We start from the raw sequence: 27,755 nt of genomic DNA, 5'->3' as shown, positions 1-27,755 counted from the left end.
CACAATCTGTGGCAGAACATTCCACAGATTCACTACTTTCTGGCCAAAAAAAATCCTCCTTACCTCTGTTCCAAAAGGTTGCCCCTCAATTTAGAGGTGGTGCCCTCTAGTTCTAGATACCCCCACCGTAGGTAACATGCTATCCACATCCACCCTATCTAGTCCTTTCAACATTCAGTAGATTTCAATGAAATCCCCACACATTCTTCTAAATTCCAGTGAGTACAGGCCCAAAGCTGCCAAATGGTCCTCATATGTTAACCCCTTCATTCCCAGAATCATTCTTGTGAACCTCCTCTGGACTCTCCAATGACAACACATCCTTTCTGAGATATGGGATCCAAAGCTGTTGGCAAGACTCCAAGTGCGGCCTGACTAGTGTCTTATAAAGCCTCAGCATTATCTCCTTGCTTTTATATTCTATTCCCCTTGAAATAAATGCGAAAGTTGCATTTGCCTTCTTTACCACACTCAACCTGTAAATTAACCTTCTGGGAGTCTTGCACAAGGATTCCTTCAGTCACTTTGTACCTCTGATGTTTGAACCATTTACATATTAAGTCATGATGCTCCCACATGATATGTGTCTGCCTCGCTTATAGAAATCACAAAGTTAGACTCACGTTTCAGACTCCCCTGTCTTCCTTTGAAATAGTTTAGTGTTTTGAAGCTACAAATCTTAACATTGCAGAAATGACTAACTAACACATTCCATTGGGGTAGTCTCTAGGTTTTGTTCTATGTGAGCCGTGTTCAGTTGAGACAACGATAGTGATGACACATCATCTTCAATCTCTCCGGGCCAGGGAGATGTCATTAAAAAATTAGATTTATGTGCTGCTGCTCTCTGCCCCGACACTGAAAGTACAAATGAGGGAAACATTGAAAATGTCTGTGTTGCATTCCACTAATACTCAGCCAATTGACTCTCACAGTCTAGACTTGACAAAAAAAGAGGGCAAATTTGGACAAAATACCAAAGCCTCAGAGATAACCTTTCTTTATTCCACACATGTACATCGAAACCTCATGAAATGCATTGAATTGGCTTCATTTTCTTACAAAAGTGGAGCTTAGGAGGGTTACTGGCGCCTTTGCTTGCATCTTTGGAAACAGCTCTATTTCTAACTTTAATATCTCTATTTTTCCCTTTCAGGGTTCTTTTGAAGACCCTGACCTGGAGTTACACGCTAACTACGGTTCTTCACAGGAATGGCCACTATTCGATATGCCAAGTACGCAGCCTAGAAGACCAGCTCGCCTTTGGAATTCTGGGATTTTGTGGCTCTGGAGGCAGGTGGACTCAAGGTCAGTGCCTCCGCAGGAAATTGGTGTGTCATGGGAGTTCACAGAAAATCAAAAGCAGCAAGCTGGCTGTGTGCCCAGAGACCCAAGTTCTTTGGACACAGAGCTAGGAAGAAGCGACGCAATGGACTTTTAAAGTCATAAATCAGTGAGTTGTTTCTTATGTCTCCCCTCTTGCTGTGAAACAGGGACACTTCTTTTTCCCTTATTAGGGAGAGAGAACCTGTGGTATGTTGAATACCAGCTGAACGAGTCATCTTCGGGGTACTGCATGTCTGTGTCTTTATTGATGCTTTGCTGCATGCTTGAGTGCTCATGGGGGGGGGTACTGATGCTTTTTTTGATGGCGGGGGAGGGTTGCTTTGCTGTTGTTTATGCGTGGGGGGGAGCTAGGGGGCTTTAGGGTTCTAAAATTTAACTGCCATTCATTCTTTGGGGGCACTCCTCTGTTTTCATAGATGGTTGCAAAGAAATTTCAGGATGTATATTGTATATATTTCTCTAACATTAAACTTACCTTTGAAACCTTTGAAACATCCTTCACATACACAAGTAGTAAAAATCTTTACATTACGTCTACATCTAAATGTGCAATGTACAATCATAGTAATTTATAATAATTTATAATAAATAGAACAGTCAATGTAACATAGAAATACACTCAGATCAGCATGAGTTAATCAGTCTGACGACCTGGTGGAAGAAGCTGTCCTGGAGCCTGTTGGTCCTGGCTTTTAGGCTGCGGTAACATTTCCCGGATGGCATCAGCTGGAATAGATTGTGGTTGGGGCGACTTGGGTTCCCAATGATCCTTCAGACCCTTTTTACACACCTGTCCTTGTAAATGTCCTGAATCATGGGAAGCTCACAACTACAGATGTACTGGGCTGTCCACACCACTCGGCAGAGTCCTGCAATTAAGGGAGGTACAGTTCCCATACCAGGCAGTGATGCTCTCAATTGTGCCCCTGTAGAAGGTTCTTAGGATTTGGGGGCTCATACCAAACTTGCTCAACCGTCTGAGGTGAAAGAGGCACTGTTGTGCCTTTTCACCACACAGCTGGTGTGTACAGATCACGAGAGGTCCTCGGTGATGTGGATGCTAAAGCTGCTTACCCTCTCAACACCAGATCTATTGATGTCAGTAGGGGTTAGCCTATTGTATTATCAACTGTATGTTTTAATGTTTCAAACATCAATCTTTCAATGTCCTGAGTTGATTGGGTCCATGAGCCCATGGACACCATCTCATAATTCCTTTATCAAGCTATTCATTTACTTCAGTATTTCCAGTAACTTTACACCTTTGCACTATACTGCTGCCGTATAACAGCAACAACACTAAGTCGGTGATAATGAATCTCTTTTTCAGATTAGTCTCTTCAGGGTTGGCACGGTCGTGTATCAGCCAGCACAATGCTTTACAGCACCAGCTGTAAGATCAGGGTTCGATTCCTGCTACTGTCTGTAAGCAGATGTAAGGAGAATTCCCCATGACCATGTGGAATTCCTCCAGGTGCTCCGGTTTCCACACACATCTCAAGGAAGTACGGGTTAGGATTAGTAAGTTGTGGGCATGCTTGGGCGTGCAGAAGCAAGGCAACACTTGAAAGCTGCCCCTAGCACATCCTTCTTGATTTAATTTGATGCAAATGATGCATTTCACTGTATGGTTCAATGTACATATAACAAAGAAAATCAATCTATCTTTATCTTATGTTCTTGCACTGTACTGCTGCCGTAAAACAACAAATTTCATAAACTCTGAGTGAGTGATAATGAATGTGATTCACTATCTTCAGAAAAAGAGAGAAATTGTTAATACATTGGAACAAAATTGAAAAGAGTTGCAAGAGGAACGAGCAGTACCTCTGATGAGTGCTGGCTTTTATATTCAAAGTTCAGTTGGTAACTATTTCAAGGATGGACATTAACTTTCCTTGAGTAGGAATTATTTATTTATTGAGATACAGTGCAGAATAGGCCCTTCCAACCCTTCAAGACACACTTCCCAGCAATCCCCTGATTTAACCCTCGCCTAATCACAGGACCAATTAGCCTACCAACCAGTAGGTCTTTGGAGGAAACCCACACAGCCATGGGGAGAACAAACAATCTCATTTCAGGCAGCAGTGGGAGTTAAACCCGGGTTGCTGGTACCGTTGTGCAAACCACTAAGTTACTGCGCCACCCATCATGAATACAGTTACCAAACAATTGGAATATGTGTCTTTCAAACTAAAGTTTCTAATCAGTCTTCAAAATTCAAAGTTAATTTTTTTCAAGGTATGTATATGTCACCAGATACTACTCTGAGATTCATTTTCTTGCAGGCATTTACAGGAAAATATAGAAATACAATAGAATCGATGAAAAACTACACATAAAAGACTAACAAACAACCTATGTGCAAAAGACATATAAAAAGGCTGACAATCTATCAATGTGAAAAAGAAAAGAAAATGCCTTAAAGATCACTGCATTTTCTTTCTTCAAACATACTTTTCATGATGTTTAAATTGTACCTAAACAACTCAAACAAAAGAGGAAGTCAGCACAATTTCGACAATGTTTTTCAATGATGATTGCTAAGAATGGAAATGTTTCGGCAAACTCACTCAGGCAAAGAGAGAACCAAATGGAAGTTTTTGTTGAGGTGGCAATGAAGGAAGCAGATGAGCTGAGAGTCAGAACGGCTATTAGGGATCAAGTGTACAACACCATCAAACATGAAGGAATTCCCTTCGGATCCAGGAGGTTCATCAGGCCAATTTGGAGCATGAAACATGATTATAAGCCGGTGCCATTACCCACACTGTTAACCAACATGTTCTTAAAGATGAAGGAACAACTGCCGCTTTGTCTGACAGTGATTAATCACCCAAAACAAACCTTGAAAAAGAAACAGTTCGTAACAGCATTGTGAAAAGTGGCAGGATGGTGAGGTCACTGCACAAGATTAGAAAAAGTTGCAGAAATGTGTAAACTTAGCCTCCCCACCATCGAGAACATCTTCTAAAAGCGATGCCTCAGAAAGGTGGCATCCATCATTAAGGACCCCTGTCACTCCAGACATATCCTCTTCTCATTGCTACCATCAGGGAGGAGGTACAGGAGCCTGAAGACACACACTCAACATTATAGAAGCAGCTACTTGCCCACTGCCATCAGATTTCTGAATGGACTGTGGACACATGTACACTACCTCACTGTATATATGTCTCCTTTTTTGCTCTCTTTTTCCACTACTTATTTAATTTAAACTATATATGTCTTATTGTAATTAATTGTTATTATTATATATTGCTATCTGCTGCAAAACAAAATATTTTATTACATATGCCAGTGCTTAAACCTGATTCTGAGAATCAATAGCAAAGACTTAATGGACAGATTAATCATAACAAATTATAATTAAGTATCTAGAGCTTAATAACAGTGGCATCACTGAAGTCGAGTATGATGGTCTCCTAAGAGGTTATTCCCTTAATGGAGAACGCCTGTGTGTGACTTTGTTTAACGTGGGGAGACAGATGCACGATCAGGTCGGGGTCAGGATCCAGTGGCGTGGAATGCAAAGCAACTGGGAACCCTTCACTGCTGCAGCCTTCTTCTGGCTTCACTGCCATTGTGATGTGTCATCATCATCTGCCAGTTCCACTGTTAAGGTCTTGATTGGATCGATCTTTGAACCTCCCCCTTGACCTTACTTCCATGGGTGACTCTGCCAGGAGCTAAGCTCCAGACTGCATCGCTCTTGGGATCTCAGAAACTCACAAACTTCTCCACCATAAAACGTGACGATCCTTGGAGAAGAGGGCTGAATGGCACTACTTATACAGATAATGTTTATTTTGTAAGATTATTCTGTTAACACTAGTTGGATGCCAAAGTTCGTGCGGTCCTTCTCTGACTCTATTATGGTTATTATTGTATTATGGATTGGCTGAGTCTGCCCACAAGAAAATGAGTCACTGGGTTGAATATGGTGACATATATAGCATGTACTTTGATAATAAATTTAGTCTGATCTTTGAAATACTGTAATCTGTGGAGGAGCTACTTTTATACAGAATACACACAATCGAATGTAATGAAGCCAGGAATAGTTATCAGATACCAAAGTTTTATGTACAAGTTGATCTACCTCTGTATATTCATTGTCTCTTTAACATCAGACATCTCTGTAATCGTGCCATCAGCATGCATAGTGCTCATTTCTGCATGTCTTGTCAGTAAATTGGAAAGGGTGCAGAAAAAAGGCATGACCGTCTTAGAATTGGAATGGAGTGTTAAGACCATAAAACAATCTGCGTCGGGTCTCGCCGATGTAGAGGAGGCCGCACCAGGAGCACCAGATGCAATAGATGACCCCAGCAGACTCACAAGTGTTGCCTCACTTGGAAGGACCGTTCAGGGCCCTGAATGGTGGTAAGAGATGAGGTGTAGGGACAGGTGTAGCACTTACGCTTGCAGGGATAAGCGCCAGGTGGGTGATCCGTGTGACGGAACTGACGAAGATTGGGGGACCGCTTCGTCGAGCACCTCCGCTCCATCCACCACAACAGACAGGATCTCCCAGTTGCCACCCACTTCAACTCTGCTTCACATTCCCATTCAGACATGTCCATACATGGCCTCCTCTACTGCCATGATGAGGCCATACTCCGGTTGGAGGAGCAACACCTCGTATACCGTCTGGGTAGTCTCCAGCCCCTTGGCATGAACATTGAATTCTCCAACTTCCGGTAATTCCGTCCACCTCCCTTCCCCCATCCCAGTTTCACTCTGCCTCCTTCTCCAGCTGCCTATCACTTCCCTCATGGTTCTTCCTTCTTCTACTACACACAGTGCTTTCACCTTACATTCCTTCTTCACCTTTCCTGCCTATCCCCTCCCCCACCCCTTGATCTTTCCCCTTACTGGTTTTTCACCTGGCACCTACCAGCCTTCTCCTTTCCACCCTCCCCCCACCTTCTTTATAGGGCCCCTGCCCCTCCCTCTTCAGTCCTGACGGAGGATCTCAGCCCGAAACGCTGACTGCTTGTTTTCACGGATGCTGCCCGACCTGCTGAGTTCCTCCTGCACGTGTTTGTACGTGTTGATTTGACCCCGGCATCTGCAGTGTATTTTGTGTTTGCCTTCTTGATGGACTGCTGCAGCTGCATACCAACCTTTTGTGATTCATGCAGGAACTCTCAAGTCCTTCTACACATTTAAATAATAATCTGCTCTTTCATTTTTTCCTTACAAAGTGACAACCTCATGTATGGCACCTTATCAAATGTCTTCTGAAAATCCAAGTAAATGACACCCACTGCCTCTCCTTTGTCCACCCTGCTTGTTACTTCCTCAAAGAACTCTAGTAGATTTGTCAGGTAAGATTTCCGTATCATTAGTCTCCAAGTACCTGAAACCTCATCCTTAATAATAGACTCCAACACTTTCCCAACTACTGACATTAGGCTAACTGGCTTATAACTTCCTTTCTTTTGTCATCCTCTCTTCTTAAAAAGTGGAGTGACATTTGCAATCTTCCAGTCCTCTGGAACCATGCCAGAATCAAGTGATTCTTGAAATATCGTGACCAATGCATCTATTATCTCTTCAGCAGCTTCTCTCAGGACTCTGGGATACCGTCCATCTGGTCCAGGTGACTTATTCACTTGAAGACTTTTGAGTTTGTCTAGCACTTTTTCCTTTGTAATAGCAATGACACTCACTCCTGCTCACTGACACTCACCGACTTCTGGCACACTGCTAGTGTTTATCACAGTGAAGACAGATGCAAAGTACCCATTAACTTCATCTGCCATTTCTTTGTCCCCCATTCCTACCTCACCAGCATCATTTTGCAATGATCCAATATCAACTCTCACCTCCCTCTTACTCTTTATATAACTGAAAAAACTTTCGGTATCTTGCTTTATATTAAAGGCTAATTTGCCCTCATATTTCATATTTTTACTTCTTATAGCTTTTTCAGTTGCCTTTTGTTGGATTTTAAAGACCTTCCTAACCATCCTACTTCACACTCAATTTTGCTATCTTATATGCTCTTCCCTTGGCTTTTATGCAGTCCTTAACTTCCTTTGTCAGCCAAAGTGCCTACCCTGGCCATTCAAGAATTTCTTCCTCTGAGGGACATATCTATCCTGCGCCTTGTGAACTATTCCCCAAAACTTCAGCCATCTCTGCTCTGCCAGCATTCCCACCAGTATACTCCTCCAATCCACCGGGGCAAGCTCCTCTCTCATGCCCCTGTAATTCTCTTTATTCCATTGTGATACTGATACATGTGACTTATGCTTCTCCCTCTCAAACTGCATAGAAATGTAGAAAACCCACAGCACAATACAGGCCCTTCGGCCCCACAAAGTTGTGCTAAACATGTCCCTACCTCAGAAATTACTAGGCTTCCCTATAGCCCTCTATCTTACTAAGCTATCTAAAAAGTCTCTTAAAAAACCCTAACCTATCTGCCTCCACCACCGTTGCCGGCAGCCCATTCCACGCACTCACCACTCTCTGAGTTAAAAACTTACCCCTGACATCTCCTCTGTACCTACTCCCCAGCACCTTAAACCTGTGCCCTCTTGTGGCAATCATTTCAGCCCTGGGAAAAAGCCTCTGACTATCCACACGATCAATGCCTCTCATTATCTTATACACCTCTATTAGGTCACCTCTCATCCTCCATCGCTCCAAGAAGAAAAGGCCGAGTTCACTCAACCTATTCTCATAAGGCATGCTCCCCAATCCAGGCAACATCCTTGTAAATCTCCCCTGCACCCTTTCTATGGCTTCCACATCTTTCCTGTAGTGAGACGACCAGAACTGAGCACAGTACTCCAAGTGGGGTCTGACCAGGGTCCTCTATAGCTGCAACATTACCTCTCAGCTCCTAAATTCAATTCCACATTTGATGAAGGCCAATACAGCATATGCCTTCTTAACCACAGAGTCAACCCGCGCAGCTGCTTTGAATGTCCTATGGACTCGGACCCCAAGATCCCTCTGATCCTCCACACTGCCAAGAGTCTTACCATTAATACTATATTCTGCCATTATACTTGACCTACCAAAATGAACCACTTCACACTTATCTGGGTTGAACTCTGTCTGCCACTTCTCAGCCCAGTTTTGTATCCTATCAAGGGATATGGGGACAAGGCAGGAACCGGGTATTGATAGTAATTGATCAGCCATGATCTCAAAATGGCGGTGCAGGCTCGAAGGACTGAATGGTCTACTTCTGCACCTATTGTCTATTGTCTAATGTCCCGCTGTAACCTCTGACAGCCCTCCACTCTATCCACAACACCTCCAACCTTTGTGTCATCAGCAAATTTACTAACCCATCCCTCCACTTTCTCATCCAGGTCATTTATAAAAATCATGAAGAGTAAGGGTCTCAGAACAGATCCCTGAGGCACTCCACTGGTGACCGACATCCATGCAGAATATGACCCGTCTACAACCACTCTTTGCCTTCTGTGGACAAGCCAGTTCTGGATCCACAAAGCAATGTCCCCTTGGATCGCATGCCTCTTTACTTTCTCAATCAGCCTTGCAGGGGGTACTTTATCAAATGCCTTGCTGAAGTCCATATACATTACATCTACTGCTCTTCCTTCATCAGTGTGTTTAGTCACATCCTCAAAAAATTCAATCAGGCTCATAAGGCTCGACCTGTCTTTGACAAAGCCATGCTGACTACTCCTAATCATATTATACCTGTCCAAATGTTTAGAAATACTGCCTCTCTGGACCTTCTCCATCAACTTACCAACCACTGAGGTAATACTGCCTCACTGGTCTATAATTTCCTGGACTATCTCCACTCCCTTTCTTGAATAAAGGAATAACATTCGCAACCCTCCAATTCTTCAATTGCAGTAGGAATTCTATCATATTATGATCGCTGTCTCCTAAGGGTTCCTTCACATTAAACTCCCTAATAAGATTTGCGTTATTACACAGCACGCAATCCAAGATAGCCTTTCCCTGAGTAGGCTCAAGCACAAGCTGCTCTAAAAAGTCATCTCATTTGTATTCAACAAATTCCCTCTCTTGTGATCTGACACCAACCTGGTTTTCCTAATCCCCTTGCATATTGAATTACAATAATGTAATTCCCCTTGTTACATGCCTTTTCCAACACCCTTTGTGATCTTAACCCCACATCTTGTCTACTATGTGAAGGCCTATATATGAGTCCCATAATAGATTTTTACCCTTCCAGTTTCTTAACTCCAGCTACAAAAAATTCAACATTCTCTGACCCTATGTCACCTCTTTTTAAGGATGTAATTCCATCTCTTACCAACAGAGCCACACAAATGCCTATGCCTTCCTGCCTGTCCTTTCAATACAAAGTACATCCTTTGATGTTAAGCTCCCAACTATGGCCTTCTTTCAGCCACAACTCAGTGATGCCCACAACTTCATACCGACCAATCTGCAGTTGCACCATGAGTTCACCCACTTTATTCCGAATGCTACTTGCATTTAAAAACAGCATCTTCAGTCCTGCATTCTTGGCCCTTTTGGATTTTGCCCTTGTGGTACAATTTAACTCTTTGCACTGTCTGTATTTGTACCCAATTATTGACTTGTCTCTCCTTACATTCATATTATACCCATCATCTAGTTGTAAACCAGGGCTGAAATGGTTGCCACAAAAGGACACAGGTTTAAGGTGCTGGGGAGTAGGTACAGAGGAGATGTCAGGGGTAAGTTTTTTACGCAGAGAGTGGTGAGTGCATGGAATGGGCTGCTGGCAATGGTGATGGAGGCAGATACGATAGGGTTTTTTAAGAGACTTTTAGATAGGTACATGGAGCCTAGTGAAATAGAGGGCTATAGGTAAGCCTAGTAATTTCTGAGGTAGGGACACGTTCGGCACAACTTTGTGGGCCGAAGGGCCTGTATTTTGCTATAGGTTTTCTATGTTTCTATGTTTTCTAAACCTGCTGGCTATATTATACTGGTTCTCATCTCCCTGCCATATTAGTTTAAACCACTCCTAATAGCTCTCATAAAACTGCCGGCAGGAATATTGGGTTCATGGGTTCAATGTTCATTCACAAACCAGAGGGGAAGAAGCTGTTCTTGAATCATTGAGTATGTGCCTTCAGGCTTCTGTACCTCCTTCCCGATGGTAGCAATGAGAATAAGGCATGTCCTGGGTGATGGGGGTCCTTAATAATTGATGCCGCCTTTTTGAGGCATCACTCCGTGAAGATGTCCAGTATACTATGGAGGCTAGTACTCATGATGGAGCTGACGGTAAGTTTACAACTCACTGCAGCTTATTTAATCCTGTGCAGTAGCACACCCCCCTACCATACAAGATGGCGATGAAGCCAGTTAAAATGCTCTCCACAGTAGATCTGTAGAAAATTTCAAGTGTTTTTTGTGACATTCTAATTCTTTTCAAATTCTTAATGAAATTTAGCTGCTGTCATGTCTTCTTTGTAGCTGCATCGATATGTTGGGACCAGGTTAGATCCTCAGAGATCTTGACACCCATGAACTTGAAATTGCTCACTCTTTCCACTTCAGATCCCTTTATGAGGACTGGTGTGTGTTCCTTCATCTTGCCCTTTCTGAAGTCCACAGTTAGTTCTTTAGTCTTTTTGATGTTGAGTGCAAGGTTACTGCTATGAAACCACTCAACTACATGATATATTTTGCTTTTCTACACCCTCTTGTCACCATCTGAAGTTCTGCCAACAATGGTTATATCGTCAACAAATTTATAGATGGCACTTGAGCTGTGCCTGGTGTAAAGAGAGTAGACCAGTGGGCTAAGCACATTCCTGATGTGTACCAATGTTAATTGACAGTAAGTTGGAGATGTTGTTTCTGATCTGCACAGATTATGATTGACTGGTGAGGAAGTTGAAGATTCAGTTACAGAGGGGATTATAAGGACCCAGGTTCTGGAGTTTTTTTTATCAGAATGTAGGAATGATGGTGCTAAGTGCCGAGTTATTATCGATAAACAGCATCCTGACATATGTACTTGTATTGTTTAGGTGATCCCCAAGGCCGTGTGAAGGGCCATTGAGATCATTTCTGCCATAGTCCTTTGTGGCAATAGGCAAGTTGCAGTGGGTTATAAGGAGTTATAACGGAGTTACAAGGAGAGGCTGGACAGGCTGGGACTGTTTTCCCTGGAGTGAAGGTGGTTGAAGAATGACCTTATAGAGTTTTGGAAATGACCAGAGACATAGATAAAGTGGAGAGTTACAATCTTACATTTGAGGCTTTATAAAGCATTGGTCAGACAGCACTTGGAGTATTGTGAACAGTTTTCTGCCCCTTATCTAAAAAAGTTGTGATGGCATTGAAGAGGTTCCAGAGGCAGTTCACAGGAAAGATCCCAGGAATGAAAGGGTTAACGCATGAGGAGTATTTGATAGCTCTGGGCCTGTACTCTCGGTGAGATGAGAGTGATAGCCCTCAACATCAAGGCGGCATTTGACCCAGTATGGTATCAAGGTTCCCGAGCTAAAATGGAGTCAATGGGAATTAGGGGAAAACCCTCCACTGGTTGGAAACATACCTGACACAAAGGAAGATGGTTGTGTTGGTTGGAGGTCAATCACCTCAGGACATCGCTATTGGAGTTCCTCAGGGAAGTATCCTAGGATCAACCATCTTCAGCTGCTTCATCAATGACCTTCCTTCTGTCATAAGGTCAGAAGTGGGGATGTTCGCTGATGACCGCACAATGTTCTGCACCACTTGTGACTCTTGGCTTGGAAACACCGTTCCTTCATTGTCACTGGGTCAAAATCATGGAATTCCCTTCTTAACAACACTGTTTGTGTACCTACACCTCAGGGACTGCAGCGGTTCAAGAAGGCAGCTCATCACCACCTTCTCAAGGGCAACTAGGGATGGGCAATAAATGCTGGCTTAGCTGGGGACGCCCACATCCCGTAAATTAATAAATAAAAAAAAATCAGCAATGAATGAGAGGCACAGCTGAATTAACGGGCTGAGTGGTCTAATTCTGCTCCTATGTCTTATGGTTTTAGATTCAATCTGTGATCTAAAGGTAGTTGGCAGAAATTTTTCATAGCTTTTGGACTGTTTCCCACTGCTTTATATCTACTGAAATATCAAAGAAAATTCATGTGTACTAGCTAGGCAGCATTCAGGAGTCATTGAGTACCATGACATGTCATTTGCTGCTTGAATTTTCAATGTGAAAGGAAGTCTAACTGAACATAATAGACAGGTTAATTTAGTCTTCCAGTTAACACCTGGAAGTGGTCTTGCCTGAATCTTTCATTGTTAGACAGTAGATCATTAAGGAATGATAAGTGGTTTGTCACGTTGCATTTCTAAATAATTACTGGGAAAATGACAACAATTACTCTCAGCTGAAAGAAAGTATGAGCAGTTATAAAAATCTTTTCACGTCTTCAGGATAAGGCACACTGCTTCATGCACAATGGAACTCTAATCAGTTCACTCTACTGGGAGATCTGTCAGTCTGCCAAACACTCCAGCCCCAAGCAGAGCCAATAAGTAACGTAACTATTTTTGACAACTTCTGACATGAGTTAACTCTTTACCTGGACAATAAGGACTATAGGGGACTCAGCAATGAATGCGAGCAAGATTAGATCAGACTATGAGAGGCATAGATAGGGTAGATATTCAAAATAATTCTCCCATAGGAGGGACACTCTTTGTTCATCAGTGGTCCACGTGGAATGAGGTGTTTCAGGGAAGAGGATCTTCACTGATGAGCATATTGTATCTCCCAAAATGATATCTCTGGCCCACCCCGAGAGAGCGTCAATCCTGCAATAATGGAATAGAGTCATAAAAAAGTATAGCTCAGAAACAGGGCTTTCAGCTCATTAGTCCATGCTGAACCATGTAAACTGCCAACTCCCATTGACCTGCACCAGGACCACAGCCTTCCATATCCCTACTGTCTATGTACCTATCCAAACTTCTCTTAAACATTGAAATCGAGCTCACGTGCACCACTTGTGTTAGCAGCTCGTACCATACACTCACAACCCTTTGAGTAAAGAAGTTCTAAGTTAAGTCAAGTCAAGTTTATTGTCATTTAACTATATACATGTATATAATGTATATAACCATATAATGTTTATAGAAATGAGACAACGTTTTTCTGAACCAGGATGTAAAGCACAGTAGTACACATAACACATGAAACTTATGAAGGTAAGAATAAAATCTGCAAATGCATCATAAATAACTAACTAAGGTGCATTAATATTAAATATTTTACTGGAACAGATTAACCATTGACACTTCAAATATAATAAAGCCAAGAGTTCAACGCCTAATGGCCTGGGGGAAAAAAACTGTTTCTCATTCTGACCGTTCGTGTTTTTATGCATCGTAGTCTCCTACCTGATGATAGAAAATCAAAGAGAATGCTGGATGGATGGGTGGGATGCTTAATAATACTAAGGGCCCTGCGTTCACAGCACTCCTGATAAGTATCCCTGATGGATGGTAGGGAGACCCCTATGATCCTCTCAATTGTTCTCACAGTCCTTCTGGTCCGATGCTCGGCTGCTCCCATACCAGATGGAGATGCAACTTGTCAGGATGCCCTCAATGGTGCTCCTGTAAAACACAGTTAAGATGGGGAGTGGGAGCCCTGCTTGCCTCAGTCTTCTTAGGGAGTGGAGGTGCTGTTGTGCCTTCTTGTTCAGAAAGGTGATATTAAGGGACCAGGTGAGATCATCCGTGATGTGAACTCCCAGGAACTTGGTGCACTTAACTCTCTCTATGGAGGAGCCATGTATTTGCAGAGGAGGATGGTTCTCCTGCAACTTCCTGAGGTCCACAATGATTTCCTTTGTTTTCTGCTTCGGTTGCTCTCCTCACACCAATCCACCAGTCGCTCCACTTCCTCTCTATGCTCTGCCTCGTCACTGTTCTTGTTAAGGCCAGCCACTGTTGTTTCATCCACAAACTTGATAGCACGGTTTGAGCTGCATCCCGTGATGCAGTCATGGGTCAGCAGTGTGAACAGCAGCGGGCTGAGCATATAACATTGGGGAGTGGTCAGTGCTCACCGTAATGGGACGAGAGACATTACTGTCCATGTGGACTTACTGTTAAGAAGTCCAGTATCGAATTGCAGAGGAAGGTGTTGAAATCCAGTGAGAACAGTTTCCCCATCAGTTTCTAGGGTACAATGGTGCTAACCACCCAACTGAAGTCTATAAACAGCAGTCTAGCATATGAGACCCCATTTTCCAGTTGGGACAGGACAGAGTGGATGGCAGAGTCTGCTGCATCACTGTGGATCGATTTGAGCGATAAGCAAACTGGAAAGGGTCCAGTGTAACCAGAAGTAAGGTTTTAATGTGCTCCATGTCCAGCCGGTCAAAGCATTTCATAATGGTTGATGTTAATGCCATCGGAGAATAGTCATTTAAGCAGGATACTGTCACCTTCTTTGGCACTGGAATGATGGTTACCCCCTTGAAAACCAAGGGGACAATGGTTTGTCCCAGAGAGATGTTGAATATGTCCCTCAGCTGGGCTGCACAGTCTTTCTGAACCAGACCTGGTATATTATTGGGCCCTGCAGCTTTGCATGGGTTGACTCTGGCCAGGGCCTTCCTCACCTTAGGTTCAGCCAGACGGGGTGTCTGCTCCCCTGGGGGGGAGGGGTGCCTTTGGAGAGATTAGCTCCTGCTCACCTGCTTCACAACATTTTGGAACAGCTCTCAAACATTGTGGGCATGCTACGTTGGCGCCGGAATGTGTGGCAACACTTGCGGGTTGCCCCAGCGCATCTTTAGGTGTGTTGGTTATTAACACACATGATGCATTTCATTGTTCCTTTCAATGTCAATGTGATCAATAAATCTGAATCTGAGTCTGTTGCATATCTTTTTTCCCAGTAACTGCATCTTAAAAGAATCCTGACACAATGCATCACATGTGCCTCATAGCTTTGAGGAAACTTTAATCAAGTGAAAATCACTCTTGCACAGAAACCACAATGACGTATTCATGTCTGTGAAAGAACTTTAACATCAATAAAATCCCTGCTGTGTATCCTGAAAACTAAGCAATGTTAAGTTGAGTTCAAGAGCTGCAAGGTAATATTACAGCTCTATTAAACTCTGGTTAGACCATACTTGGAATACTGTGTTCAGTTCTGGTTGCCTTCTCATGTGGAAGCTGTAAAGTGGGTGCAGAGGAGGTTTAACAGGATGCCGCCTGGACTCTTGAGGTTCAGTGAGCTAGGTCTCTCTTTGAAGTGAAAGAGGATAGAAGTTGATAGGTGTGTGCAAGATGATAAGAAGCATTGATTGAGTGAATAGCCAGAGACTTTTTCCCAGGGCTGAAATGGCTAATATGAAGGGGCATAACTTCAATGTAATTAGAGGAATATATAGAGGGAATATCAGAGGCAAGCGCTTCCACAGACAGTAGTGGGAGTGTAGAATGCCCTACCAGGGGAGGTGACAGAGGCAGATACATTAGGAGAATTTCAGAAACTCTTAGATAGGCACATAAATTATAGAAAAATGGAGGTCTATCTATGTAGGAAGAAAAGGTTAAATTAGTCTTCAAGTAGGTTAAAGGTTCTTCACAACCTCATGGACAGAAGGGCCTATACTGTACTGTAATACGCTATGCTCCATTTTCGAATTTCAGTGCTCTGTGTTCTATTTTCTGCATTAATCTTTGTGTCTTCACCTAGATGATCTGTGAAATACAAGTGAATTTTTATGCAAACCAAACAAAGCAGAGATATTGATTCCAACACAATCCCTTTTTCATCGAAAATGAGGATGAGGTGGAATGAGGTAAGTTTTAATCTGTAAATACGTCCTGAATTCTCTTAAATTTTTGCCTTTGATTTTTGCTTGTACTCAGATCAACAGGAAGGATGCCATTAAAATGAAAGATTGCAGAGGAGATTTATGAGGATATTGCTGAATTTGAGGGATTAAGTTATGGAGAGAGTTTGAGCAGAATGGGACTTTTTCTCATTGGAGCTTTGATAAATGTGATTTTACAGGGGTGTATAAAATTATGAGAGGAATAGACTGGGTGTCTGTTCAGTCTTTTACTTGAGGATGGGGAATTAAGATGGGCAGAAGTTTAAGATGAGAAGAGAGAAATTTATTATTTTTTTGTAATCTATTTTTATTGAAGTTCATCATCAAATATTTCCTTAAGATGTATTTCAGACATTGTACATATATATCATATAATCATATATATCACAAATCTCCACAAAGTATTTATCTGAGGTACACACTTATAGAAAAGAGTGGAAAGAAAAAACAAGCAAAAGGAAAGAACTATGTACAAGTAGGGAAAGATCTTTTTTTTTACAACAGATTCATTGATTTGTGAGAATAAAATCAGACCTATGAGGCATTATGTAGTTAAACCATTTTTCCCAGTATGAATCAAATTGTTCCAGCTTATGATTAACAGATGCTGTTATCTTCTCCATTTTGTAAATGTCCATTGTAATTTCCATCCATGTATTTAAAGTTGGGCTCTCCTGTGATAACCATTTCCTAGTAAGATTCTTTTTACCAGCCACCAACAGTATGTTCATTAAATATTTATCTCTTTTTAACCATTCTTGAGGTATATATCCAAAATATATGGTCTTACTCGAGAAGAGAGAAATTTAATAGGATCCTAGGAGACAACTTTTTCACCCAGAGAGTGGTCAGTGTATGGAATGAGCTCTAAAAAGTTGAGGCACGTATATTAACAACAATTAAATGATATTTATAACTTCAAAACATTATACAAATTCAAAAGAAGACACAGGTGTCGGGAATTCAGGTCTAACTACGTGTTTACTTTAAACAAGGTGCACACTGATGTGGTAGCATGATGGCATATGCAATTAATGTATTTATAATACAACCCATAATGAATAATTGAAACAGACAAGAATTTTCAATCAAACCATATTATTTTCAAGATTATTCAAATATTACTTAAATATTAAATACACAACAGGAAGCTTGGTTAATTGGCTCTGGGCCTGTACTCACTGGAGTTTAGAAGAATGAGGGAGGATCTCAGTAAAATCTATTAAAAGCAAAGATAGAGTGGACATGCAGAGGATGTTTCATTGTCACAGACAACTGTGGAGGCCAAGTCATTAAAATGGAGGTTGATAGGTTCCTGCTCCACTGAACCTTGACACAGTTATCTACCTCCTACCCAAGATTCACAAACCTGCCTGTCCAGGTAGACCCATTATTTCTGATTGTTCCTACCCTACTGAACTCATATCTGCATAACTCAACTCAGTTATTGACCTTTTCAATAATTACAAGTTACCTGGCCCTGAGTCATTGATATCCAGTCCCTATACACCTCCGTCCCCACCAAGAAGGCTTCAAAGCTCTTCATTTCTTACTAGACACCAGACCCAACCAGTTTCCCTCCACCACCGCTCTCCTGCATCTGGCAAAATTTGTCCTCACTCTCAATAATTTCTCCTTTGGGTCTTCCCACTTCCCACAAACAACAGGCGTAGCCATGGGAACTTGCATGAGTCCCAGCTATGCCTTCCTTTTTGTCAGCTACATGGAACAGTCTATGTTCCAAGCCTACTCTCCCACTTCTGCTATGCTACATCGACAACTGCATTGGTGATGCTTCCTGCACCCACGCCGAACTCATCAACTTTGCTTCCAACTTCCACCCCGCCCTCAAATTTACCTGGTCCATTTCTGACACCTCCCTCCCCTTTCTCAATCTCACTATCTCTGTCTCTGGAGAGAGCTTATCTACTGATGTCTATATTAGACCCACTCATTCTCATGCTACTTGCACTATGCCTCGTTCTACCCTGGTACTTGCAAAAATGCCATTCCCTTCTCTCAATTCCTCTGTCTCCATTGTATCTGGTCTCAGGATGCGGCTTTTCATTCTAAAATGAAGGAGATGTGTTACTTTTTCAAAGAAAGGGGCTCCTCTTCCTCTACCATCAATGCTACCCTCAACCACATCTCTTCCATTTTGCACGTCTGCCCTCAGCCCATCATCCCACCACCCCACCAGAGATAGGGTTCCTTTTGTCTGCACCTACCACCCCACCAGCCACTCCATAATTCTCCATAACTTCCTCCATCTCCAATGGTATCCCATCACCAACCACATTTTCCCGTTCCCCTCACTTTCTGCTTTAAACAGGGATCGCTCCCTATGCAACTCTCTTGTCCATTCATCCCTCATCACTGACACTTACCCTTGCAAGTGGAACAAATGCTACACCTCCTCTCTCACTGCCATTCAGGGCCCCAAACAGTCCTTTCAGGTGAGGCAAAACTTCACCTGTGAGTCTGTTGACATCATTTATTATGTTCGGTGCTCCTGGTGTGGCTTTCTGTATTTCAGTGAGACCCGACCTAGATCGGAAGACTGGTTCGCCAAGCACCTATGCTCCATCTGCTAGAAAAAGCAGAATCTCCCAGTGGCCACCAATTTTAATTCCAATTCCCATTCCAAAATGTCAGTCCATGGCCTCCTCTATTGTTGTGATGAGGCCACACTCACTCAAGTTGAAAGAGCAACAGCTTATATATATTCTGTTTGGGAAGCCTTCAACCTGATGGCTTGAACATCGATTTCTCAAACATCTGGTAATGCCCCCCTCTTCACCATTCCCATTTCCCTCTCTCACCTTATCTCCTTACCTGCCCATTACTTCCCTCTGGTGCTTCTCCCCCTTTTCTTTCTTCCATGGCCTTCTGTCCTCTCCTATCAAATTCCCCCTTCTCCAGCCCTGTATCTCTCTCACCAATCAACTTCACATCTCTTTACTTCACTCCTCCCCTCCCAGTTTCACCTATCACCTTGTGTTTCTCTCTCCCTTCCCTCCATTTCTTACTCTGACCTCATCTTTTTACCTTCAGTCCTGATGAAGGGTCTCAGTCTGAAATGTTGACTATACTCTTTTCCATAGATACTGCCTGGCCTGCTGAGTTCCTCCAGCACTTTGTGTGTTGCTCGGATTTACAGCACCTGCAGATTCCTTGTGTTTGTTGATAGTTTCTTGATTAGTAAGGACATCAGAGGTTACTGGGCAGAAAGAAGGAGAACGAGTTTGAGAAGGATAACAAATCAGCCATGATGGAATGGCAGAGCAGACGCAATGGGCTAAATGGCTTAATTCTGCTCCAGTGTCTTATGGTCTTATGGATGACAGTAGTTGCTCCAAAGGCCCTGTCTCTATGTTGTGTGACTCACTGACTCCAACCTCTTCTTGTTTCTTTCAATGCAACAGCTCTCTCTGTTTATTTTCCACATAGGTCTGGCAGACTGACTGAAGTACATCTGAGATAAACAGGCTCTTCCACTTTTGTCATGGAAACCTGTGTTTGCCCTTTCTAAATATGCACCTACTTGGCTTCTAGATTAAGCTGTTGGAATCTACAACTGTTCATCGATAGTTCTATAAAGAATCTTCATGAATTAGAGTCTGTATTGAACAAAGGACAGGTAAGAACCCTTGTAGCAAAATAGCTTCTTCAGTGATCGACTCTCTCTAAATGAGAATCTCCTTCATTTTCTGCAGAGGACAACTTAGACAACACATTTAAAAACACATCTGGTGTGTGTTGTTCTACAGAATACAGCTGGGACAATAAATCTACAACTGATTTTATGTTGCTGTGCTGTGATCTGGAGCCATTTTTGATACTTTCTGATTATTAAAATAATATTGAATAACAGTGAAACCTGCCACATGAAACTCACACAACAGGAAGCACATGGGCTGGCAGGGGATATCTGAGCTGCATCACGCCCAATGTTATTTCGGCCAGAGTGAGTTAAATCGGGTGTGAAATCAATGTTATGTCTCATCTCATCCATTTCATGATGTGGGGGTTAGATTTTAAAATTGGGTGTGAATTCCAAAATCTGTCTCTTGCCTCATCATTGGTGTGTGTTCCCCGATGTATGGAGGAACATATTTCATCTGGGAGCTGAAATCCAACTCAGAGTTTGACAGATTGTGGTTTTACTTTAAGTTTTGAGCCAAGCTCAGTCCACACACCCTGCTGTACTTAAACACCAGCTGACTGACACTATGTAGAGGGAGAGGTCCAATAACTGCTTACAGGATACCAGAGCCAATGTGATATTGTACTGTAAATACCTGAAGAAGAAAAATATGTGTAAAACAGTGTGATGCAGTGTTCGGACACCCAAGGTGGCCAAACATATCTCAATTTAGCTCTTGGAATTGACCATTAGCCCTTGATTCTGAGTCCAATGACTCAGAATCAGATTTACTGCCATTGAATTAGACATTCATTGGAGATTTTTTGTTTTTTTGCACCATCCTCTGACCTTCTCATTAACAAGACATTTTTCCCATAGAACTGCAGCTCACTGGATGTGTTTTTGTTTTTCGCACAGTCCTCTGTAAACTCTGGAGACTGTTTTGTGTGGAAATCCCAGCAGTTTCTGAGATACTCAAACCACCCCATCTGGCACCAACAATCATTCCACGGTCAAAGTCACTTAGATCACATTTCTTCCCCATTCTGATGTTTGGTCTGAACAACAACTAAACTTTATGAACATGTCTGCATCCTTTTGTGCATTGAGTTGCTGATTAGAAGAGGCCTTTGTTGGTCAGATTCGATCATGCATGTTGCATCCTACCTGCCTAGATAAGCAAGCCAGGACAGTATGATATGGAGAGCAAGGTGTTGCTTATGTAACAAGCTTTCCCTTTCCATGCATCTGATAAATCCAAAGGAACTGATACATTTTGGTATAGGCAGCATTGCAGAGAGTTGCCAATCAGTGTTGAACTCAATGTAGGATTGCCATAGGGATTCCAGCTCCAAACATTTCCTCGGAGTTTACTCCAGAAGCCTTCCCCATGAGTGAGTATAGCCGCAAGGCAGCGGAGGTTTGAGATCAGAGTTTTCCTTCTTCTTGGTGAGTTGGCTGACAAGCCCCATCTGCCTGACACAACTGATTTTATGGTGTCAGTAACCCGCCTTTGTCCCTTCTCCTGTCAGTAGAAACGGTTCCGCCGGGCTTAGTTGCTAAGCCACACGTGAAGGCCAGGAGATGGATCTGGTTGTCAGAGGCTATTTGAGATGCACGCCATTGGAAACATTTAATAGGTAGTGGGAGCTTGTCCCCATTACTATCCCTGGCAAAACAACCTTGAGGAACCAATGATCAGCTGATCAGATATTGCCATTAATAGAGAGGCGTACAGGTGTACCTAATAAAGTGGTCTCTGAGTGTATGACGTGAAATTTGTTGCATCGTGGCAGAAGTGCAGTGCAAAACCCCAGAAAGAATGAAGGTAGTGTTCATGGGTTGATGGACCATTCAGAAATCTGATGGCAGACAGGAAGAAGTGCTTTCTGAATCATTTGCTGTGGTTTTTCAGGCTGCTGTTCATCCTCTCCAATGGTAGTAATGAGAACTTACTTCAAAGATTGATGTTGAGTTGCATGAGTTACAAAGACCACAACCCTGATTCAGATCTATGCTGAATCTAAACAGCACAAAACAGATCTACGGGGATGAAAATTGTCTGACAGACTGACTTATTTCAGTTACTGTTACAGCATTTGCCTCACCCGTCTTCACGAAGCTTTCATTGTGAATCTCACCACAGTTAGCATGATGCAATTACAGCTCAATGTGTTGGAGTCCTGAGCAACCTTCTGTCTAATTATTTACAGCTGCATCACCCAGCCAGTGCTTTGATCAGGAACTTTTCACACAACCTGAAAACTACGCGGCACTTTAAATGTTTTTTTTCACAATTTGCATACTATGAATATTTAGAATGAAAATTGAAAGATCACATACTATTGATTTCAGTATACTATTGAAGTACAGTACAACTAAGAAAATCTTTCACAGTTCATAAACTTTTTCTAGGTGCGTCCAATTGCAGCTGCACAGTAAAGATGTACCAGTCAGGAGGTTAATCGGCCATTGTAAATTGTCCTGTAGTTAGGCTAGGGTTAAACGGGTGGGTCACTCACTGCACTATATCGTAAGTAAATAAAAATAAAATGTTACAATCAGAATCAAAATCAGGTTTAATATCATTGGTAGACATCTTGAAAGCTGTTGTTATCGGTACAATGCGATACATAATAATAGAAAAAACTGAATTCCAGTAAATATTATATATAAAATTGTTAAATTAAGTAAATAGTGCAAAAAAGAAAATAAAAAGTAGTGAGGTAGTGTTCATGGGTTCAATGTCCATTCAGAAATTGGATGGCAGAGGGGAAGAAGCTGTTTCTGAATCATTGAATGTGTGTCTTCAGGCTCCTGTACCTCCCTCCTGATAGAAGCAAAGAGAAAAGGGCATGTCCTGGGTGATGGGGGTCCTTACTGATGGACACTGCCTTTTTGAGGCATGTCTTGGATACCACGGAGGCTATTGCCCATGATGGAGCTGGCTAAGTTTATAAATCTACTGCATCTTGTGCAGTACCCCCCCCCCCCACCCCATACCATACCATACTAGAAATTTGCGTGTGTCTTTGGTGACATAGCAAATCTTCTCAAATTCCTAATAAAATATAACTGCTGTAAATGTATGTTGGGACCAGAACAATGCACACTGCAGAAATAACACTATGTACAAGTATGTTTGCTGAGACTATGTTTGGAATATATATTCGAATCAGATATGTTTACAGATGCTGGAAATCTAGAGCAACACACACAAAATGGTGGAGGAACTCAGCAGGTCAGGCAGCCTTTCTATTTTTATTTCATGTTGAATCATTTCACTCTGTTGCTGACCAGAGCTTGAAGGCAATATACTTCAGAGTCATAAAGTCATAGAGAGATACACCATGAAAACAGGTCTTTAAACCCACTGAATCCATGTTGAACATCAACCCCCATTTACACAAATCTTATATTGATCATATCCTTCATTTTACCCACATTTTCACTTTCTTTCCCCCACTTCTATAACTAATCTACATACTAAGGGCAATTAACCCATCAAAGCATGCAACTTTGGGATGTACAGTGCTGTGCAAAAGTCTTACACACACATATATAGATATATACTGCATAAAGCTAGGGTGCCAACGACTTTTGCACAGTACTGTATTTGTCAATGTGGATAGGAGAGCGAGTTTGTAAATCAGGCAGGAGCAAAGGATGTTGGGAATGGTGAGGGTGGATGCCATGGGAGGGGTGTGGGACAGATGGTAGAGAAAGAGTGCCAGGGTGGGGCTGGTGCAGGTGCAGACACACACAGCTCCGAGACACCAGGCAAGGTCATTTGATTCCAATCAACTGCTTTATTGATCATTTGAAAATGTCACTCTTTTGACATCTTCCTGCTCCCTCATCTCTCTCTTCCCCTTTTCCCAACCATGACTCCCCTCCCTCTGCCCCCTTCCCACTCTCAGTCCACAATAGGGACTCATATCAGAATCAGGTTTATCATCACTCCACATATGTCATGAAACTTGTTTTTTTTTAGTGGCAACAGGACGGTGCAATACATACAACTACTATGTGCCTGAGGCTTTGTCACAGTACCTTAGGAGGAAACCAAAGCACCAGGAAGAAATCCATGCAGTGACAGAAAGATCGTGCAAACTCCAAATCGACAGCAACCTAGATCAAGATGGGTTGTTGGCATTGTGAAGTTGCAATTGTATTAGTAGAATCAATAGTTGCCTATTGGGCACATCTGTAACTCAGTGATTAAAATTTAACTCAACTATGCATTAGATTCCATCTGAAACTCATAATGAGGAAACAGAGTAAATGTGTCCTGAAGGATTTGAGCTTCTGAGCAATGGGATCTTTGTTACAATGATGGTTTGAGAAGTCAAACCCACATAAACTTGGCAAGTTCAGTCACACTGGGCTACATCTGGGCTTAAATCACCGCAGTTTGGGAGAAGTGTAGTCCATAAAAATTGGTGCAAATAGATTTTTATTTGTGCCATAATTTTACCTGTGTGATCAGTTTTGAGCTAAATATTGGCTTGATGTTGATCTAAGTTTGGGTTGGATCAAGGCTGGTTTACTCATTGGACTTGTTTGTTTAATGCTGAGACAAAGAATTTATTATATTGTTAGAAAATCCCATAGCAACATCTTCTGCTTAAACTGGAAACAAATACCCTTTTTCTTGAATTCATATGCAATATTCCCATAAATGGATTAGATATCAACAATGATGAATAATCTGCAAGTGTTCAAAAATATAAGTACCTTGCTCCTCAACACTATAATAGACATTAGAGGAAGGAGCATCAGTAGGAGATTGTAAAAAAGTGTGGCTTCATTCAAGATAACTACAACCTTGCCGTAGGGTTTGGTTGTTGCTGTGTCTTAATGACCCAGACAGCTATGCTGCCTGGAGTCAGGGCCTTGTGCTTTGACTCTTAGTAGGGTCACGCATGCGAAATAGGTCAAAGGGTAGAGGCCAGACTAAGAGTGGGCCACTGGTTCTCGAGATTCTGGGGTTGCTCAAGGCTAACAACTCTAAATGGTAAAAAACAAATTGTTATGAAAATTGCAATGAGGAATCCTTTTACATCTGAGTGTGACAGTATTCTTGGCTAAGGGAATTCATTGCTGTCCTAAGTACCAATGGTTTAATGGTCTGTAAGCAAGTGTAAAGCCCTGGTTTAGATTTTTACTGTCATGATGTAGGTATTTTATTTTAGTCACTCAGTAAGAGCAGTCTGTTCTACTTTTAGCATGTTTGGGTTTGAGCTGAGATCAGGGGCGTTGTTGTTCAACTTAGGAATGTTAGGTCAGCCAGTCAGGGTGGTGGAATTAGGAGAAGGTTCTAGAGAATGCTGGGCAAAGAGGTTTTGGTTACAGACACCAGTGTGGGTCGAGATCTTTTTGGCAGGAGCTCGCAGAAGACAGGAGGAAAGGTGGCTGAGAATGCCATCCCTGTTGCACAAGGTGCTTTGTGCAGATTAATGGTTTCAAGGAAGAAGGGCCAATACTCCTGTGGGAGAGTCCATTTGTTCAAGATGGCTTGCAAGCGACATTCAGAAGGTGGTGTGTGATTTCACACAGACCAAAGGTCCAGCGCGTTAAAGACAACTTCAAGATGAGCTCCAACCTATGTGCACATTTGGACTGGGTTAACTGTAAAGGGCCCTTTTTACTTTTTTCTTTTCTTTTCCCTACTAACTGTTCAATAAAGATGACATTTGTAAATATACTTACTTTATAATTGTATGCAGTGTATGATCTGTTATTTCTTGCTGACAGCTAATTAAATACAGGCTGTATTTACACTTACTTCCCCAGTAGAGATCCCAATGATCCATAAATCTAAACCCCTGTACCAGTTCCTCAGCCATACATAGATCTTCCAGATCATTCTATTCTTACCCTCGCTGGCATGTGGCACAGGCAGCATTCCAGAAATTACTACCCCAGAAATCTTGTTTCTCAGCTTTCTACCTAGCTCCCTAATATCTCTCTTCAGGACCTCCTCACTTGGTCTACCCATGTTATTGGTGTCAATATGTGTCAAGGCTTCTGACTACTCACTCTCACCCTTGAGAATGCCATGGATCTGATCCAAATCATCCCTGATCCTGTCACCAGGGAGGCAACATACCATCCAGGTGTCTCTATCACACCCACAGAACCTCATCTCTATTCCTCTGAACAACGAATTTGTCAACACTACAGTCATCTTCACCTCTCTGGTTTTCTGATCCTCAGCACCAGAGCCGTGGGGAAGCCATAGTGCTTCCACAGGGATAGGTCATTCTCTCAATAGTACTGAAAGTTGTATATTTATTATTGTGGGGAACGGCCACAGGTGTGCTCTGCAATGACTGTGCATTTTCCCCTCCTTCTCCTGACAGTCACCCAGTTACCTGTCTCCTGGAATCTAGGGGTGACTACCTCTCTGTAACTCCTCTCTATCACCTCCTCATTCTCCCGTATAAGTTAAAGGCCATCGAGGTGAAGCTCCAGTTCTTTAATACGTTCTCTCAGGACCCTCAGACTTCCCGCATCCCACACATAGTACAAAACAAAGCTCCTGTGCCCTAACAAATGATCAAATAAGGACAGCGGGAGTAACTTACTTTTTTTTTATTAAACAAAATATACTTTATTCAAAAATAAAATTATGTACAATAAACCATTCAATGGCTCTCAGTCCTTTACAAATGATTCCATTACAGTTCTTACATTCCCACACTTTGCCACCCAGGTGGCATTCTGTTACTTCATATTTACTTACACTATCCACACGATCAATGCCTCTCATTATCTTATACACCTCTATCAGATCACCACTCATCCTCCGTCACTCCAAGGAGAAAAGGCCGAGTTCACTCAACCTATTCTCATAAGGCATGCTCCCCAATCCAGGCAACATCCTTGTAAATCTCCTCTGCACCCTTTCTATGGTTTCCACATCCTTCCTGTAGTGAGGCGACCAGAACTGAGCACAGTACTCCAAGTGGGGTCTGACCAGCATCCTATATAGCTACATTACTTTTTGTCTCCTAAATTCAATTCCACGATTGATGAAGGCCAATACACTGTACGCCTTCTCAACCACAGAGTCAACCTGTGCAGCTGCTTTGAGCGTCCTATGGACTCGGACCCCAAGATCCCTCTGATCCTCCACACTGCCAAGAGTCTTACCATTAATACTATATTCTGCCATCATATTTGACCTACCAAAATGAACCACCTCACACTTATCTGGGTTGAACTCCATTTGCCACTTCTCAGCCCAGTTTTGCATCCTATCAATGCCCCGCTGTAACCTCTAACAGCCCTCCACACTATCCACAACACCTCCAACCTTTGTGTCATCAGCAAACTGACTAATCCATCCCTCCACTTCCTCATATAGGACATTTATAAAAATCACAATGAGTATAGGGGTCCCAGAACAGATCCCTGAGGCACTCCACTAGAGAACGACCTCCATGCAGAATATGACCCATCTACACCCACTCTTTGCCTTGTGTGGGCAAGCCATTTATGGATCCACAAAGCAATGTCCCCATGGATCCCATACCTCTTTACTTTCTCAATAAGCCTTGTATGGGTTACCTTATCAAAAGCCTTGCTGAAATTCATATGCACTACCTTTACTGCTCTTCCTTCATCAATGTGTTTAGTCACAGCCTCAAAAAATTCAATCAGGCTCATAAGGCACGACCTGCCCTTGACAAAGCCATGCTGACTATTCCTAATCATATTATACCTCTCCAAATGTACATAAATCCTACCTCTCAGGATCTTCTCCATCAACTTACCAACCACTGAGCGAAGACTCACTGGTCTATAATTTCCTGGGCTATCTCTACTCCCTTTCTTGAATAAAGGAACAACATCTGCAACCCTCCAATCCTCCGGAACCTCTCCCGTCCCCATTGATGATGCAAAGATCATTGCCAGAGGCTCAG

General features: G+C 42.4%; 1 long non-coding RNA gene across 1 annotated transcript in view; it reads left to right on the top strand.

Annotated features, from left to right (window-relative positions):
* Nucleotides 1-26,727, top strand: part of LOC132385303 (uncharacterized) — a 44,532-nt gene extending 17,805 nt beyond the window's left edge. Inside the window, exons 2-5 of the long non-coding RNA XR_009509144.1 lie at nt 1,157-1,308; nt 16,037-16,142; nt 19,629-19,818; nt 23,819-26,727. This is a non-coding gene — a long non-coding RNA (uncharacterized LOC132385303). The remainder of the gene's footprint in view (nt 1-1,156; nt 1,309-16,036; nt 16,143-19,628; nt 19,819-23,818) is intronic.
* The last annotated feature ends 1,028 nt before the right edge of the window (nt 26,728-27,755 follow it).

This window comes from Hypanus sabinus, chromosome X2 (assembly GCF_030144855.1).
Source record: "Hypanus sabinus isolate sHypSab1 chromosome X2, sHypSab1.hap1, whole genome shotgun sequence".
NCBI classification, from domain to species: Eukaryota; Metazoa; Chordata; class Chondrichthyes; order Myliobatiformes; family Dasyatidae; genus Hypanus; species Hypanus sabinus.
The sequence above is the reverse complement of the archived record's forward strand: the minus strand, read 5'-3'. Positions and strand labels throughout refer to the sequence as shown.